This window comes from Myxocyprinus asiaticus, chromosome 7 (assembly GCF_019703515.2).
Source record: "Myxocyprinus asiaticus isolate MX2 ecotype Aquarium Trade chromosome 7, UBuf_Myxa_2, whole genome shotgun sequence".
Taxonomy (NCBI): domain Eukaryota; kingdom Metazoa; phylum Chordata; class Actinopteri; order Cypriniformes; family Catostomidae; genus Myxocyprinus; species Myxocyprinus asiaticus.
The window spans coordinates 44254669-44274227 of record NC_059350.1 but is presented as its reverse complement, the minus strand read 5'-3'; positions in this window follow the sequence as shown (position 1 = coordinate 44274227).

The window sequence follows — 19559 nt, the reverse complement described above, 5'->3', positions numbered from 1 at the left end:
AGGGGTCCCTATAGAAAAACGGCACAACAGCTGGACCATGTTATGTGAACTGCCGATGCAGGTGCAAGCAAGCTGCTGCGTGCATAATAGCAGGTGCATCAGTCCGCATGTAACCTCCCCCAGCGCCCCACAAGACATCATGTAGTTCCCCACATCCCAGAGGGGGGAAGTGACGTAACTAGCGTGGGAGCAGGGCCATCTTCAAAGAGGGGGCTTTCAGCTCAACTGGCTGTAGGGGCTCAAACAGGGCTCTCCGAAGGCCCAAAAGGACCATGGGAGATTCTGAGGGAAAGAGGCATAGCCTAGGAGGATTCAGCCTGATTGGAACCTGATAATCAGGTTGTGCTTCCCCAAGGACTTACCGTCCGCCACGTCGTTGTGCGCAGCTATGGCGGCCACATTCACCTTCAAGGTGGAGGGGGACAGCCGCCCCTCCAGCCTCTCCTGCAGGAAGGGAAGCACTGAATGACTGCGCATCTCTGGGGGCCTTCACCTTGGGAAGAACACCAATTTGCGAACGAACGCCACTTCAGGGCAAATAGCTGCCTCATAGAGGGAGCCTTGCCCTGAGTGACCATGTCTACCACTGCCAGTGGTAAGCCATTTAAAGTCTTTCGCATCCCGTCCAGGGCTTGCCAGACATGGAGATTCCAGAGGTCTGGGCGTGGGTGCCAGATGGTGCCCCGTCCCTGAGAGAGGAGGTCCTGCCTCAGGGGAATCTGCCAGGGAGGGGCTGTCGTGAGGAGCATGAGATCCGAGAACCAAGTCTGAGTGGGCCAGTACGGCGCCACAAGGGTGACCTGTTCCTCGTCTTCCCTGACCTTGCACAAAGTCTGTGAAAGCCGGCTCACTGGGGGGGCGCACATTTGCGCAGTCCCCGGGGCCAGCTGTGTGCCAGCACATCTGTGCCGAGGGGAGCCCCCGTCGGAGAATACCAGAACGGGCAGTGGGAGGATTTCTGGGAAGCAAATAGGTCTACCTGTGCTTTGCCGAATCGACTCCAAAACAGCTGGCCCACATGGGGGTGGAGTCTCGAATCTCCCCTGAGCATCACCCACCGCGACAGCACGTCCGCTGTATGGTTCGGGTCACCTGGGATGTGAGTGGTCCGCAGCAACCTCTGTCAGAGGAGACGGTGGGCAAATTGTGGCATGCGACTCGGACATAAGCCGCCTTGGCAGTTTATATACGCCCCCGTCGCCATGTTGTCTGGCCAGACCAACATGCCTTTGCCTTGGATCAATGGCAAAAGTCTCCGCAGGGTGAGCAGTACCGCCAACAACATGAGGCTGTTGATATGCCAACACAGTCGCGGTCCTGTCCAGGAGCCAGCGGCTGCGTGCCCATTGCACACGGCACCCCAGCCTAACTTGGAGGCATCTGTCGTTACCATGACGTGCCTGGAAACTTGCTGTAAGGGAACCCCTGCCTGTGACAATGCAAGGTCTGTCCAAGGGCTGAAGAAGTGGTGGCAGATCGGCGTAATGACCACGCGATGTGTGCCGTGGTGCCATGCCCATCTCATGACTCAAGTCTGAAGCCAGTGCTGGAGTGGTCTCATATGCATCAACCCGAGCGGCGCAGCCGTCGCCGAGGACATCATATGCCCCAGGAGCCTCTGAAACTGTTTCAGTGGGACCACTGCACTCCACCTGAATTACTTCAGGCAGTTCAGCACCGACTGCTTGCACTCGCTCGTGAGGCGCGCTATCATGGAGACTGAGTCTAACTCCTTCCCGAGAAAAGAGATGCTCTGAACCGGGGAGAGCTTGCTCTTTTCCCAGTTGACACAAAGCCCTAAATGGCTGAGGTGCCTGAGCACACAACAGAGCTCTATGGACTCGAGAGTGAGCTAGAATCAGCCAGTCATCGAGGTAGTTGAGTATGCGGACGCCCACTTCCCTTAACTGGGCAAGAGCTGCCTCGTCGAGGAGCCTTGCTTCGTCTCAAACTCGTGGCTGCGCTGAGGGGGCCCTCGAAGCACTTACTTTGCTCCATGTACCCAGCGTCGGGGGAGGTCGGCGACAGGGGAGGAGGGACTTTTTGACCGTCCTCGTAACTTGTCAGAACCGCCCGGCTGCGGTCGGGCGTGCGAAGGCAGGGGGCCCGCGTTTGCGATGTGACCCAAGGAGTGAGGAAACCGCTCTTTTTTTAACTTTTTTTTTTGGGCTTTCATTGCTGCAGGGGGACGCCCTCGGCAAGCAGACAGGGTACGGGATCTTGAGCTGCGCCGGGGCAAGGTGTGCTGTATCGCCTCAATCTGCTTCTTCACCGCTGAGAACTGCTGGGCAAAGTATTTGATGGTGTTGCCGAATAGGCCAATCTGGGAGATGGGAGCATTGAGAAATTGAGCCTTGTCAGCGTCCCACATCTCGACCAAATTCAGCCACAGGTGGCACTCCTGGACCACCAAGGTGGACATCGCCTGCCCGAGTGCTCGCGCCATGACCTTCGTCGCCCAGAGGGCGAGATCGGTCGCCAAGCACAGCTCCTGCATCACATCGGGATCAGGACTACCCACGTGCAGCTTTTTCAGTGCCTTGGCCTGGTGTACTTGCAGGAGGGCCATGGCATGCAGGGCAGAGGTGGCCTGTCCAGCGGCACTGTAGGCTTTAGTCGCTAGAGACGACGTAGTCCTACAGGCCCTGGAGGGGAGCGCCGGACAATCCCACCAGGTGGCGGTGTTTTGCGGACAGAGATGCAACGCAACCGCCTTATCCACCAGAGGGATATCCGCGTACCCGGGGGCCGCCAATCCCGTGCGGCTAATGAGCAGCACCCCGAGCCCAGGAACCAGTCATCTAGCAGCGAGGGCTCAGGGGAGGGTGGAAAGTTCCAGTCCAACCCGACACTCACGGAAGCCCGGGCAAGCATGCCGGTCAGCTCTGCGTCAGCCTCAGACTGGGGGGGCAGACCCGAATGTGGCATCCCAGTCAAGTCCTCGGCATCTGACATCGCCAGTGCGCTCTCCGACACAGCGATCAAGGACTCATCCTTCTCACAAGCCATGAGAGAGATGTTAGGCTGGCCGTGAGGCGAGCTGGTCTCATCTCGGAACTCAATAGAGGCAGACGAGCATGCTGGGTAACGGGAGGTCCATGGGGAATTACCCGGCGAGACCACGGCCATTGAAATCCCCAAATCGCCTCCAGCGCCAGCTGGGCTGGCTTCGTACCCATAGATAGAAAGTGCAGCATGGGGAGCGGCTGGAATGGCTTTCCCTTGAAGGAAGGAAAGCCGCGACCGCAACGTTGCCATGGTCATGTTCTCGCAATGAGAACACGAACCATCCACGAATGCTGCCTCAGTGTAACCGCGGTCCAGACACATGAGGCAGCGCCCGTGGCCGTCGGAGGTGGTGAGATAACGACTGCATCCAGGAATCACACAAAGACGGAAAGGCATCTTTAAAAAGACGCATCTTTAAAAAGACGTTCACTTCGATGTGTTGCTCTGATAGAGGAAAATATACTCTTTGCAGAAATATATACTCTCTCAGTAGCGCTGTCGAAGCGCCCAGGGGCGTAGTCTCCACTAAACATGCAGAAGGAGAGAAAGCCACTGAAATGTGCCATATATCCAACAGCATTCACTTCTATCTGAGGTGAATGTACCGGCAGTGGAATTCAGCTCGTTGACACACAACCGCTCGGCTCCGAAGAAAAAATCTGAATGAGTGGTTGCAAGCTAGCTCCTTTTATACCCGTATGTCCGGGGGAGTGGCATGCAAATTCCACTTGCCAATTCTCATTGGCCTTTTCTCAAAGAGTGGAGGTGTTTGGGGCTCCCAGGAGCGACCCCTAGTGTCACTACATCGACACAACATCAAGTGAGTGACAGAAGGGGAATGAAGGACTTTTTGCTTATCATTCTGTTGTGCACAGCCATAGTTTTCAGTCGGCTGACTGCACTGCGTAATTGATCAAGAAACTGTATGTAATTTTTACATAAACTGTAATTTTTCTTCTGCCCATACCAAATCTGAAGCTGTCATATGCAACGTACTCGCTTTTGTGCAGCTGGACTATCAGAAATGACTGCAGCATGGCAACACACGTTTCCTCTCTCTTGGTCCAGCTCTTGAAAGAATATTACATATTTTCAGTGGTCTGCGTGCATACAATCTTTCTTAAGAAAAATGGCCAAAATTTCTAAGAGACATTTTCAGCGATACTTGCACTAAACTTTGGATTGGCTTCTCACTCAAGCAAACAGCCACTTTTAACCATGCACTGGAGATAGTAGAGCAAGACCACATAACAGCCACAGAAGTGGCTTTGCACATTCATGACCTGAGAAAAGTCTTGCATGCCAGGATGGAGGAATCATTCATACCCTCTGACATTAAAAAGCAGTTGGATGCTTTCCGTGAGCTGGAGAGCAAGACCATCAACTTCGGAGTCTTAGCCAATGTCATGGAGTTTGTTTTATGCCTGCCTGGGATATCTGCATCTGTAGAGTGTTTGTTCTCATTAATGAACCACCAGATAAATCTCGACTCTTAATTTTGGACTGGACTGCTCTGCTTTTTACGATAAACTCTTGAAAGGCAAGCGCACACTGAGAAAAATTGCTGCCAGTGAAAAGTACAAGGTGACAACAGTTGCAGATGCGGAGGCACCCTCTACTTTGCACTGATCTGTGCCTAGGTAAGGATATGTCAATTTCAGTTTTGCTGGGAGGGGGCTGTCCCATTTTCCACAAGCAGGAATCTGGTCACCCTAGATATAGTGACATAGAAATATATGTCAGGTACTGTATATTAAACACATTCCCATTTTTTTGACACCAGCTGCTTGCCATATCACTTCTTAGATAGTGATAATATCAGTTGCTCTATGTCTATATGGTAGACCTATTCCGGACAAATGATTATGCTTTTAACTTACTGGTTGGTGAGCTTTATTGCATTATCACAGTGTGGGGTCCATAGAGCTGCATTGTTTTGTCTTAAAACTTGTGCCAAAACTTTGTGGCAAATACAAAAATATGTAAAAAAAAAAAACACATATAAAATGCCCCTACAGCATACATTTTTTGTATTTAAATTTTCATAATCTTAAACTGTTTATTTCCAGGTTTAAATTAGGAAATAAAGTTCTAAATTAAATTAAATTTAGTTTTAAATTAAACTGAATCCCAGATTTTCAATTTGGACCCCACTGCATTTATTATTTTGTATATCACTGTAGAGACTAGCATATGTACATTCAAACAGAGTGCATCAACCCGTCACAATGCAAACAACAGGTGAGCAATGTTGACTGCATACTGAGCGGAGGGGGGCTGTGGCAAAACATTTCCATGCAAATCAACTCATTCATCACTCTCTCAGTCTCCATGTCATACCCCCATACACATGCACATTTATGCAAACACTTAATACACATACGGTTACACACAAACATGCTCGTGCTTCTGTGTACTGAACTGAACCGTGCTGCCTGTATGATGAATGGGTTTTTTTAAGAAAACTTCACTGCCCTGTTCCTCATGTCTTTCTCACTCACCCATTCTAGCTTGACCCTGTCTGTCTCTGATTTTGTATTTTGAAAGTCTCCCTGCTCATTAGTATTTCACAAGTCTCTCCCGAGGTTGTCTTTTTACCCTTTTCTCATAATGTCAGAGAAGCACAATGCCGTCCACTCTTATATCAGCTACCTGTGAAAGAGAATGACTTTGACTCAATTATTGGGCTGTGTGAACAGTGCACATATTAAAAATGTCTCATATTTAGGTAGTTTTAATAAATGTTATGGTTCTGATTAGTCAAATGTAACAGAGAAGTAAAATAAATTAGTAGCATAGTATATAAACTCTTTCCTCATCAGCTCTATGTGAAACTTGTGTGGAAATTGTTACTCTTTCTAGGACTAATTGTCCTACTAAAATCTCTGTCATATAATATTACATGATGCCAAACAATTACCCCAGAATAGCATCCGCTTTCTCATTGGCTAATGCAATGTTCATGCCATACATATATAAGAAAGTCTATATTTAAAAACAACTTCACTCCAACTATAACATATAGTATCATGGAGCAAGTATCATGGTTTGCAGTGACTGAGGGAATAATGAATGGTACCCTGTAGAAGCCACTTACATTAGGAGAATGTCAGTGCGTCTCTGTGAACTGAAGCCAAACAAAATGGGGGTCATGCCAAATAGCAATGATCCTTAACGCACAGACTTTTCAATAAAGAAAGCGAGTGTCGCAATAATACACTCTATACAGAGATAACCAAGGTTACATGAAGGTCAGCTCTCATTTTTGTTTAAACTAATGAAGGAAGTATAATTCTAGAAAGTCATCAATTCAACCATCACAATTGTCCACAAGGCTACATAATTTAAGAAGTTCAGTTAACTTTTGTGTCTTACATGTATTAAAGGTGTGCCTGAGACATTATATAGAAGACAAATCATTTGTATACTTGAATGGGAGAAATCACAGAGCTCCATCTAAAATGAAAACGTTTTTATTAGGCTTCTGATATGTCTAGAGTCTTTATCTCATGAGATTGTACATCGTTTTAAACAAAGGCACTATTAATTTCCTTAAGTGTAAAACTTCTTTAATTAGGAAAACATTTCTGAGTGGGTGCACCTTTAGGCAGGAAATCAAACCAAAAGCCAACTGCTTACACAAACCACAACGATTTGCAGCAACCTAATTTTTTTTCTACATTTCTACCCCCCTGCTGAGTTGTTGCTTTTCTTTTTTTTTAGGAGTCAGAGTTGCAGAAAAGAGACTTGCAAAATTATTTGTCTTTGAATGAAGGCATAAATCTGAACTGCACTCATCAGCAGCATCATTTCAAGCATTTTAAATATTCTTTTGATTTTTGTCATACTTCCAAAATCATGTGCTCATATAAATCCAGATAAGGCTATGTGGGCGTACGTGCCATAGCATGCTGCAGCTGATCAAACGTCAGAAGATATATAGAACACCTCCCTAAATTCATCTCATATCTCATGAAACCTTTTATTGTCGTGTTGACATTCTCATAAACAACTGACACTTTTTATGTGTTTGTAAGTTTGCTCATAAGTTTGAGCTCATAAGCAGGCAAATAATTTTACTAGCAATACTATCTAATGCAGCAAATCTTGGACAGAGAAATATTGAAAATAATATGGACCACTCGCAGAAAAATAAATGGGAGAAATTACAACATACTGTATGGCAGTTAGGGTGATACTGCAGTATGGCAGATGTTGAAATGAAAACCTCACCATATCGTTCAAAGAGCCAATAACCTTTTCAAGAGAGGCTTCATATTTGTTTGTTTGTTTGTTTTTTGCTCTACAACATAAATGCACATTACCTGGGCCAGCCTGAAAAATAAAAATTTTCAGCATGATTAAAATAGCAAAAACCATACAGTGCTTTCAAATTTTATTGCTGATTGGACATACGTAATTGAATCATGATCTTGATGTACAGTTTTAAAGATTTTGGTCTTTCCCTTTAAGGCTGTCAAATTAAAACTCGAAATTTGAATATTCTGCTGATTTACGATAAAAATGCACATTCATATGCTAAAACTGTGTATTCAAATGTTATTTGTGTGCCAAGCACTGACGATGACTTGGTCGTTGCGTCTTGCTCACTTATCAGCATTTCGTGGCATAAGTAATGCGTTTTTAAAACACTGTGTAAGTAAAGGAGATCAATTTTAAAAAAGCCTTGAGATCCTCACTTTCTGTTCCATTCTGTTGTGCTCTGTCTTGCTTCCCATATGAACAACTGCTGCTGCTGTACTGTGCTCAGATACATGCTGTTACCGCGATGAGGTACAGTCTGAGCTGCAAATGTCGCTTTAACCCAGAGTTCAAACGAATACCACTACTATTTTGGAATATTAGTACCATACATACTGTAAAACTGTAATTAATGAAAAACACATGGTACCACCGGTATTTGGAAGCTTGAGTACCCCGGTAGCAAAGTAGAACCAGTATACAGATTAATACTAATTTAACCATAGAAATGACTGAAGTTCAGCCATGTAACTTTATGTGGCTCAAGCTGACAGGTTCTTTGAACTTATTGTACAGTATGGTAGCCAATCGGCTCCCTTACATGTCACATGTTAAGCCAATCGGCTCACATGGTATAAGATAATATAAAATAGGTCCTTTGTCATGTAAAAGAGTAGTCAACCAACTTCTCTCTCTTTGTCTAACATTTAATTAGCTTAGTTTTGCAGATAAGCCTGTCCAGTGCAGTGCATTACAAGAGTTTTTCTCTGAAACCCACATCCACCCCAGCTCCAAATGTCTAGGTCTGCTACATGGGGTTTGTATGTATGTCTGTTTGAGCAGCAGCATGTCCATCTGCTTAACTCAGTATATCTGTGTATGTTCTATAGGGTAGCAAGTAGTCTAACACATTTTTTTTTAAAAAAGCAATGTGATAAGGTCATGTGACAACACTGTATGATAATCATTGCATAATACCTGTTTTGCATACTTGCATAATTTTTTTGCACACAGTGCATACTGTCAAAGTCCCTTTCAGGCAAGTCAGTCCATTCAGCAGCCACTTGGCAATGCTCATGGGCAGCTATTTTCTATGGATACAAGTGGCAAGTACGGAAAATATCCACTTGCATGGGGAAGACCGGCTGGTCCAGATAATGCATATAAGCATTCTTGAGTTAACTAACAGTGAGCAAAAGGTGAGGGCGGGACCTTTTCTACACCCGCTATATTGGGTCTTCCAATATCTCTCATTCATATTAATACAAGTGGTCTGTCTTGGGCTAATCATTCTCTAATACTGCACAGTGTTCAATAAGTTGTAGCTTGTATTCTATTCCAACCATAGCTTATAACTTAGACCAGGGGTGGTTCTAGGGTCAGTGAATATTCAGAGCTTAGCCCAGATATCTGAAATGGAGACCATTCCTTTGATGAAATAGTGGAAAATGGTATGCTTTAAAATAAATGTTCAAATAAATTAAACAACTGAAATGGTCAACTTACCTTAGCCTTAGTCTCAGACCTGGTCAAATGTATTTTTAGAGTTTTCAGAGTTATGTTTGTGAAATATTTGGTGCTTATTATTTCTGTCAGAAGGGAAACTTTGACCACAAAGTCATCAAAAAATTTTAATATCTTGGGTGAAGATGTTGTGCCATTATTTAAGTGAGATTCCACTTTGTTGAATAGACTACAATGTGAGTACATTGTAATAATGATATTGTATAATTTATGCCGGATCCCCACCCTTAGTGCCGCCCATGTGTTGAACCTTCCCAGAGGTACAGCAACTTTTGCACACAGGTCTCTTATTATGGTGGCAATTCATTATAGAACTGTAATTCCTTGGTATTTTCATAAAGGCTGACTGATATCCCAAGTTTATATGTTACAACCCATCACAATTCAAAAGATGAAAAACATCAGTGCAAAGATCAGTGGAACAGCAACAATGCACATATGCTGTCAGACATAACATTCCCTGTGAATCCATTTCACTTTGGTCTTTACAACATTCCAGAGAACACTGGATCGTGGTATTCCTCTAAATATTTACAATTCACTCCGAAAAGAGGAGGTTAACACTCCCTGTTGAATGCATCATATCACATCTATAATTCAGAATGCTATCACAGCAGAATCCCTGAATAGAGAGCTTTCTATAAATATGCGTTCACTTGACATGGTTTGTAACTTGGAAGAAGTTGTGGTGGGGGTCTTGCTTCCCCATTTTCCCCTCTGCTGTGGCTTATCAGCGATTCTGTTAGATGTTGTTTTAAAGACGCTTGCTCAGGCGAGGGGTTTTGTTGTTCTGTGTTCATTGAAGTAATCATTGCCACTCATTCTGGGGTTTTCATGATTGACATGCCTGCAAAAGAGCTTTGCAAATTTAGAGTGACAGTTACGGTGTCATAAGAGGCTACATTCAGAAATATGGATCAAAAACAAACACTTGAAGATTCTGGAGTTTGATGTTACCAAAATAGAATGTTTAATTTTTTTGTTATTAAAATTGTTCTTAAATTTAATTTATAAAATTAAACTAAATGCAATCAAGATTTTTCCCCCAATATAGTGTCATGACAACTCATAATAATTTGTACATAATGGTAAAATTGTTAGGTATTGTACAACTTGGCTCATACGAAAAAGTACAAACTTTTATTTCCATAGAGACTAACTGATCAACAAACAGGATTTCAAAACGATACTATACAGGCCTCAAATTTTAGTTAGCCTCCTAGCCAACACTTCATTGTAAGAAAAGAAACATCCATGGACAAATTCAGTTACTCATTTCATATTTATTTATGCAAATAAATGACTGATATATGTCAATGACCTGTAATATGCTTCTTTCATTTTGTTCCAAAAGTTTTTTTTTTTTTTTTTCCTATTAAAATCATGGTTAGGTTTAGGGTTTGGGCAATGGGTTTAGAATTTATGGTTTGGTTTATGTTTAGGTTTGGGTTAGGGGTTAAACTTAGAAATCACAGTTAAGTTAAGTTTAGAGTTTTGTTAAAGGGTTAGATTTTTGGTTAGGTTTAGTGTTGAGTTGGGGTTAAACTTAGGAAAAATTGTAATAACATAGTTTGTTGGTTTGTTTATTGGTTTGTTTATTTTTCTGTAGGAGTAAAAGTCCTAAGTTTTTGTACGAGCCAATGATAATTGACAGCACAATGATTATAAAGGACTTGGCTATTCAGAATTAAATCAAAATTGACCCTATTTACTCTCTTAATGCACATTCCTGGTCTTATTGTGCACATCATTCCAAAGCAGGGCTGTCATTCAGTTAAAAGTATTTAATTAATAACATGTTATGCCGATTAATTAATCGAATTGATCACAATTAATTGCATTAAAAATAATAATAATAATAATAATAAAAAAAAAACTATTTGCTAAAAAAGGGCCTAAAAAAATCTTTATATAATTATAAAATTATTATAAATTGTTATTATATTTAAATAATTTGAAATATAATATTTATTATAAATATAATAATTAAGTTAATTAAAAGGCATTACATTGTTGTGGCAGACGACTGTGATAAGACAATACAAAAAGTGGCTTTAGAAGGCAATATATTGTTTATCATTGGCCTGCAGTCCACAGCAATACATTTTGCAATTGAATTCGTCAAACTTTCAGAGATAGATTTATTATAAGGGCTTTTTTTAAGGACGCGTAAATGTACACATGCGTCAGACGGATACTTTTGAAGCATATAACTTTGGTTACACCACGTCATAAACACAGCATTTCTAGATTGCTGTGTCAAGGTAATGTATTTTGAAGCATAAAAAGTTTGGCTATGTAATCGTTCATCAAAATGTAATAACTTTCTCCGCCCCTGAAACAGCTTATCTTGACTGACATCACATAGGCCGCACAGGTGGGAAAATATGTTAACCAAGAGCCAAATGGCTATTTTGCCATTGGTTGCCAATTGTTGTCAATAGTTAAGATGGTAATTTAATGGCAGTTAATGTAATAACAACATTTATAGATATTAATACAATGGATTTGACAAAGAAGCGTTACCATTGGGTAACGTTGAGATGCTTTCGAGCATTCAGCTCAACGTCCCGGTTTAAAAGCCTCCTCAAAAGTGGGTGCCAGCGATGTTTCAGGAGGGGATGAGTATTTCATAATCAGCTGTAAATTTGCATTCAGGTCTGGCTCTTTTGTGGTGTGGAACTCCCACTTTATATAATCCAATCTATTTGGATAAAAAAGTGCAACCTGCAATCTCGCCCTACTTTTTTTCTTGTTGAATATCAGTTACAAAGGAAACATTGGTAGTGACTGCCATTTCATGTTGACTCTATGGCTGGGAAATAGTATTTTTTACCCTTTTACAGCCAGATTCCTGCTGAGCCTCAGAGATACTGCAGAATAAAATCAATCATTTTAGATGGTCTAATCAAGTTCTGTGAGACGAGGTCCTCTTCAGTAGAGATCATGAACAACTATTCATTAAATTTTTATCTTTATTTGGTATTCTTGAAGTATTATGAAATGTCTGTCTACTGAAGGGAAAAGCGTCTTGATGGATCAGGTTTAGGATTTGGCTTGGAACAAAAACTGATTGTGTTCGTGATGGTGAATGTTCTCTTTTATCTTAAGAACGATGTAAGAGCTCCTGGTCTGCTTATCACAAGTGCTAATACACGCATAAAGTGACAGATCATTGCTCTAGACGTTTATGAGTCATGTTTAAAATGCTTCTCTTCAACTCAACAGCTGTATTCCAATCTTTTTGTGATTGCTGTTTGGGAGCTGTTGTTATGGTGATGCTCACTGGCTTCCTCCCCACCTGGGAGAACCGAGAAAAAATCTGATTCTGGATGGAAAACAGATGGGTATTGTTCTGCTACCTTAGTTTAGAAATGATGCATTTTAAAGGGACAGTTCTCAAAAATAAAAATTCTGTCATCATTTACTCACCCTCATGTTATTGCAAACCCGTATAAAGGTGAATCTTTGAAAAATATCTCAGCAGCTGGGAAGATTTTGAAGCTCCATAATAAAAATAAGCACCATAAAAGAATTAACAAAGTGGTCCATATGACTGGTGCACTATATTCCAAGTCTTCTGAAGCCATACAATAGCATTGTATGAGGAACGGACCAACATTTAAGTCTTTATTCAGTGATAATCTTCTCCTCTGCCAGTGCTCTGAAATGGACTGTAAAAAGTCATGGGATTATGAAAATGGTGCATTGATGTCATTGACACCAGCGTTGGATGTAAAGTGTCTGGTGACTAAATGTCATCAACATCAAACCTGATGCAATGCGTCTAATGCCGCCATAAATTTCTTTTATTTTATTTTAGTCATTTTGGTGCATGACAGCCTCAGTACCCTTTCACTTTCATCATATAGCCAGAGTAGCCAGGATATTCTTTAAAATCTCACAACATGGGGGTGAGTAAATAATGACAGAATTGTCATTTTTGGGTGAACTATTCTTTTAAGAGCTTGGATGGCTGTCAGCACCCCATACTAATTTTATAACCTGTATCCCAGTTTTTTACACTATTTTACAAGAATCCTACAACCCACAACACCCCCAGATGTCCTGTTTATTGCTTTTTATTCCTGTGTCTTTATTCAATTTGTCCACCCACAATCTCTGTCTCTCACTCTCTCTATAGCTTGCTTGGGTTTAGCCAAGGAAGACTAGCAGTACTAATTACCCATAAATCTTTCAAAGAACATGCGTGACGAAAGAAGATGGAGAGAAGGTAAAAAAAAATAAAAATAAAGACATCTCTCTCTTTTTCTCTCCTCTTCCAAGCCCTGTTTACCTTTGATGCACCATATTCGCCACATGTTTGACATATCTGCATGTATATCTGTGTAGATTAGCAGAGTTTCAACACTGCTCATAAGTGAAGAATGAGATCAAAGACGTTGGGCTGTTAGAATTGATCAGAACAGGCAGGCCAATGTTACAGTCGCTCCCAGAATGCTGTAATTGTCTGTTATCATCCCCTGTGTCTCACCAAATCTAAACGAATGCTGACCTAGTCTCCACTGGCAGTAATAATTACTCTTGTGTGCATGTTATGCTTAAACATACAAGAGACATTATAATGCAATTATAATTAGTACTTGGATATTCTTTACACACTGGATGCCTTCAGATCCTCTTGGGAAGTTCCAAACTTACAAGTTTGGATTGTAATAATTATGATGTGAAATGTATTCAAGTGACAGACATGTTAAGCAATTTTATATTTCTGTTTTTTTTTTTTTTTTGGCAAGCTTTATAGTTTTTCTTTAACACAAACAAACTACATTGTACAAATAACACTCACAATGAAAACTTAAAGGTCATGTAATTTTTTCAATGTTATAATTCTTCTATCCCAGTGGATAACAATAAGTAGTCCAAGTGTAGGTTGATTCACATGATTTAAGTTAAAATTAATTTCATGTTCATTTATTTATTTATTGGTAAGCAGCATAGGGTATTAAGCAGAATAATGTACATTCAGTCATAATTGCAAAATAAACTCCTTTAAGGTGATACAAGATCCTGATCACCCTGTCTGGGGTTTATGTTGTGATAATAACCAGCTGACTACATTATCCCTTATATATGTCATATGGTATATTGTCTCCAAATGGGCCAATTCTGTTTACAATTTTTGAAAATCAATCTAGAGCACATTTTTGTTAAATGTTCTTTAAAATAACCTTTAACTATTTTTGTGAAATCATGCTGCTCCATGAAATGCTAAAAGCTTTACATTTCAATATTTCATAATAGGCTTTATTGCATTTTCTAGAGGGACAGATTGACGGTGAGCGAGAAACAAAGAGATGGAAAGAGGGAGCATAAATAAACGCTGAAACATAGGTCAGAGACTGGTGGCTGTCGTGCCTTTGTCATCAGGGAAAACCAAAGCAATCTTCAAGTGAATGAGTGTGTGTGCAATCATGCAGGAGGATAAACGGCATGCAGAGTGTGTTTTCATGCAGAAAACAAGTGAGGAATATAAAGAATGATAATATTAATGAAGGTAGGCCTATGTGAGTGCTGAAAAGTTCAGCTCAGTCAAGATCTTCAGGTCAAACATGTGGTGTCTTAAAGACCTCATAAAATCAAAATTGAGTTTTGTGGTTTTTAGTTCATGTGTATTAGCTTTGATGCCAACTAGAGTATATGCTAACGTACTGCTAAAACTTTGACAGATGAACAGTAGGCTTGGGATCGATGCCTTTTCGTGCAATACAATTTTACCGATGATTATCAATATATATTTTTTCCAGATATAAATTGGGCTGCTCATTGCACAGTAGTCTTTTTTCTTTTCAAACCTTTTTTATTTCAACACAACTTTGGTAAAGTGTGAGTGGCAAGTTAAATTAAAAGGGATTGCACACCGGACGCCTCCGGCAGACAACATGATGCATTCTAAAATTAGAAACAATTATTTTCTACAATGGCACTTCAGAATGGCAAAATTCTGAAGTGCCATGGAGCTCAACTTGCATAGTTTTCCATAAAATTTGACCCAAATCATTATCAAATGACAAAGATTATTTACCCTAGCCATCACTGGATGATATATTGTTTATATGCATCTTTCATAGAGCCAACACAATGTATTTTCAGTTACAAAAATGTCGTTTTGTGGTATGACAGCTTGAATCTATTAAAGGCAACATACAGAGAAATTGCATAACAAATTTTGCCATTTCTGATCGTTCAGTTTGCGCAGTTAAACCAGTTTCATACACTAACCTGCAAACTCATCACCGTCACGTTGTTCATTCTTGAAACAATACAAAAACCTTCAAAACTTTGGACTGCCATCTGCTGCACCGCATCAGCTTGTCCTCTGTGTTGTGATTCCTGTGGCTTGCGACCTGCTTCAGTAAATATGACATCACACTCTTTTGGTCTCCAAACGCTATTACGGCAGACTGTTAAACAGAGGCCAAATGAGTGAACTGGAAAGCATGCAAATTAGGTTTCTAATTTAAATGTTGGCTAATTTAAATATATCAATGCCTCGTAAAATACGTAAAATAACGTGCCGATCAATAATCGATATGTGCATTTTCTCTTTGGGAATTTTGATAGATAGTGGCATCAATTATATTATTGCTTTTATTCATTTATTTGACATTTTTTTTTATCATAATATAATTGCATTAATGCATAAATAACACAATCATGATTTGTATTTCTCCTTTTCAGACAATAAAGTGAACACAGCAATGTTTTATGGAAAGGGCAAGAAGAGTGTAAAGTTCGTTCTTTCTTATGACAACAGCGAGGATGAGCTAGGCTTTAGTAATAGTGAACATGACATTGACAATACTGAAGAAAACATGATAATGATCACTCAGCTTGTAGTTTGTAGGAGTTCCAGGTATAAATACATGAATTAATTAAAGAAATATTAATTTAATTCAAGGAGAAATTGATAATCTTTAAGATAAGGTAGTTTTTGGATTATTTTGCATTGTGGTACATAGGTGCCAAAAAGTACTTTCAAAAGTTTCTTTTCATTTTTGTTATTACAGCTATTTCACGTCAGAAAATCAATAAAAATTCTAAATTGTAATGCAACCAGAGACTGTAATACTCAACTTTCTTTCAAAGTTTGGGGCTTTCATGGATCAACATTGGCTTGCACAAAAGCATCCATTAACTTCCTGTCTGTCTGTTTACACACAGCAGAATGCTAATGAAATGATAATGAAAAGAATTCCAAATCTGCTTTACATCCAAGGTGTGATTCACTAGACACTTGGTAAAAACTAATCATGACTGGTAAGGTAGAATCCTGTGTAAATATGCAAGACAGCATGCTTGCAAATACAGACATAAACACACACACACACACACACACACACACACATATCAGTGTCTCAACCATTCTCTTACCCCCAAGCATAGTAAACTGAATATAATTAGTCTCTAATGCAAAGTAAAATTATTTTTCTTTTTTTTTTTTTTCACCAAAAATCTGGTGCCTATTGGGTTTATCGCAGACAAACAGAGCGGGTGGTAATTAAGGCGTGGTGGAGGCCTGGATGGGGTTCCCTCGGGTGTGTGTATCTGCGTGTCTGGATGTGTGCGTGTCCCAACCTCCAGTATCATTGTTAGAGTAAACTCACATGTGATCTTGGAAAGTTATTTACATTCCGTAATTGCCTTTCTTAATCAGCTTGTAGAATGGGAATTCAACTTATCTTTGGTGATACACAGAGACAGATATGGGCAAATAAACGCAGACACCCCCCCACACACTGCTACTTTAATCTATAAAGTATTAGAGGTTCACAGATTTCGATGAACCTCTAATAAGGTTTAGGTGTAATTAACTGGGATAAAACAGAAGGTTGGGTACACAGTTATAGCGATAGTTCTCCCTAAAATGAAAATTCTGTCATCGTTCACTCGCCCTCATGTTGTTCCAAACCAATATGTCTTTCTATCTTCCGAGGAACACAAAATGAGATGCTAAACAGAATGTTAGCCTCAGTCACCATTCACCGTCATTGCATCTTTTTTCCATACAACCTGAATGGTAACTGAGGCTAACATTCTGCTTAACATAATTATTATTTTTGGGTAAAATATCCCTTTGTGAGGCCACTCCTATCATGAACTCATATGCTATCCCAGATGCCCACCATTATGTAAAAATACAATCTAGTAGGGTTGGTAACAGCTCCATTAAAAAAATAAAATACCTGAACCGATTGATTTTGCTGACTTTCAGGTACATTAACGGTTCTCGAATATGCATTCTTTTGCCGATCCCGACACAACATTTGCTAAAATATTTAAAATGTCCTGTGCTACGTTTCAGCGGCACTGCAACACCGCTATTGATTCAGCAGCGCAAAACAGTGCAATCAGTGTAGTCTGATTCCTGAATGAATGACTTGAATGAACTGGTTTATTTCAATCTACAGTGCAAAACATACAGCGCGCATTCAATGTAGTTCTATTCCTGAATGGATGAATCTTATAAGATGCTTTATTTTTAATCTACAGCATGTAATATACAATGAGACCAGCAAAGACAGATTATGTTTGAGCCGGTTCTTCTGAATCTACACCGCAAAACATGCACTCACTGAGCACTTTATTAAACACCTGTACGCCTACTAATTAATTCGATTATCTAATCAGCCAATCGTGTGGCAGCAGTGCAATGCATAAAATCATGCAGGTCAGAAGCTTCAGTTAATGTTCACCTCAACCATCAGAATGGGGGGAAAATGTGGTCTCAGTGATTCCGACCGTGGCATGATTGTTGGTGCCAGATGGGCTGGTTTGAGTATTTCTATAACTGCTGATCTCCTGAGATTTTCACGCACAACAGTCTCTAGAGTTTACTCAGAATGGTGCCAAAAACAAAAACCATCCAGTGAGCATCAGTTCTGCCTTGAGAGAGGTCGACGGAGAATGGCCAGACTGGTTCGAGCTGAAAGAAAGGCTACGGTAAGTTAAGCACTCTGTACAATTTCTGTGAGCAAAATAGCATCTCAGAATGCACAACACGTCAAACCTTGAGCCAGATGGGCTACAACAGCAGAAGACCACGTCGGGCACTTTATTAGGATCATAATGTTCCTAATAAAGTGCTGAGTGTACAGCGCTTTTTACAGAACAACTTGACTTTTATCAGACCGTTATTTTTATTTAATAAAAAACGTACTGAACTGCAAGTCATTCATTTCGTCATGTTCAACTTCAAAGGAGCCAAGAATTCAGAGTAATTACTGGATGGTTGTTGATATGACACTGTGTAGCTACAAACTGGGTTTTGCTGTAATTAGTGGCATTTTATAAGATCAATGAATGAATAAAATGAATTAATAAAATATCTTAATTTAAAAAGTCTTTGTATACACAAAATTTACAAGAATCTGTTCTGTTAAAATCTGAAATTATCTCATCATTATTAGTGGATTATTGGTGAAGAGAAGATTATCAGTGAATAACAACTTAAATTTCAGTTACATGACTTCAGAAGACTTGCAATATAAAACAAGTCACATAGATTACTTTTATGATGCTTTTATTTTGTTTTTTGTGTCTTTTTAGGAACTTGACAGCTGTGGTCACTATGAGCTATCAATGTATGGAAAAGAGCTTATGGATTCTTCAGAATTTCTAATTTTGTATCAGTTTAACAGGAAAAAATAACAACAGCATTTGGTTTGGAACAACATGTGGGTGAGTAAATAATGACAGATTTGTTTTATTTTTTTTTTTTTTTTTTTTTTGGATGAACTATTCTTTTTACCCCAGGTTGCTCCAGGGGGATTGTCCCTATTAATTAATACTTTCAATAAGAAGCCAGCTACTGGCTACAAACTCTGCTGTATACAAACAAGTATCTGTCTTTCTTTTTACAACATGGATATCAGGTCACAGGCACACGTACATACATACTGACACAAAGCCATATGGACAGACCAATGCTCAAACATAATTTCTGTGACATCCATTGTGTGCGTGCATACACAGACATGCACAAACAGGTGTGTGATGAAGTTCATAGTAGCAGAAGGAAAGAAGAGTGACTGTAAATGAAACAGCACCTCACTGTGCGCTCAGCGGAAGCATCCACACAGAGCGTAAATATCTCGCCTGCAGAGTCTGCCAAGCAGCCTGAATATTATCTTACATTATGCTTCTAAACTACACTCGGCACTTGATAAAAATGACATAAGTTGCTATGAAAAATGCAGTTTTGAAAATGAGCATGTTGTGTGTTTCCTAAAATATGTACATTATTTCACTTGAGCACTTCATATCATAATGCATCACTAAAATGCATATGGTGACTCACAATAGACAATAGTATATCAACAGATATTCATTTCCGAGACCTGAAAGTTCTTCATAAACACTTTAAAACACTAGGGCCATTAAGAATTGAATTGAGAATGTATTTTATCTTAAAATACAATTACATAAAGGGACAGTTCACCCAAAAATGAAAATTCTCTCATCTTTTACTCACCCTCATTCCATCCCAGATGTGTATGACTTTCTTTCTTCTGCAGAACACA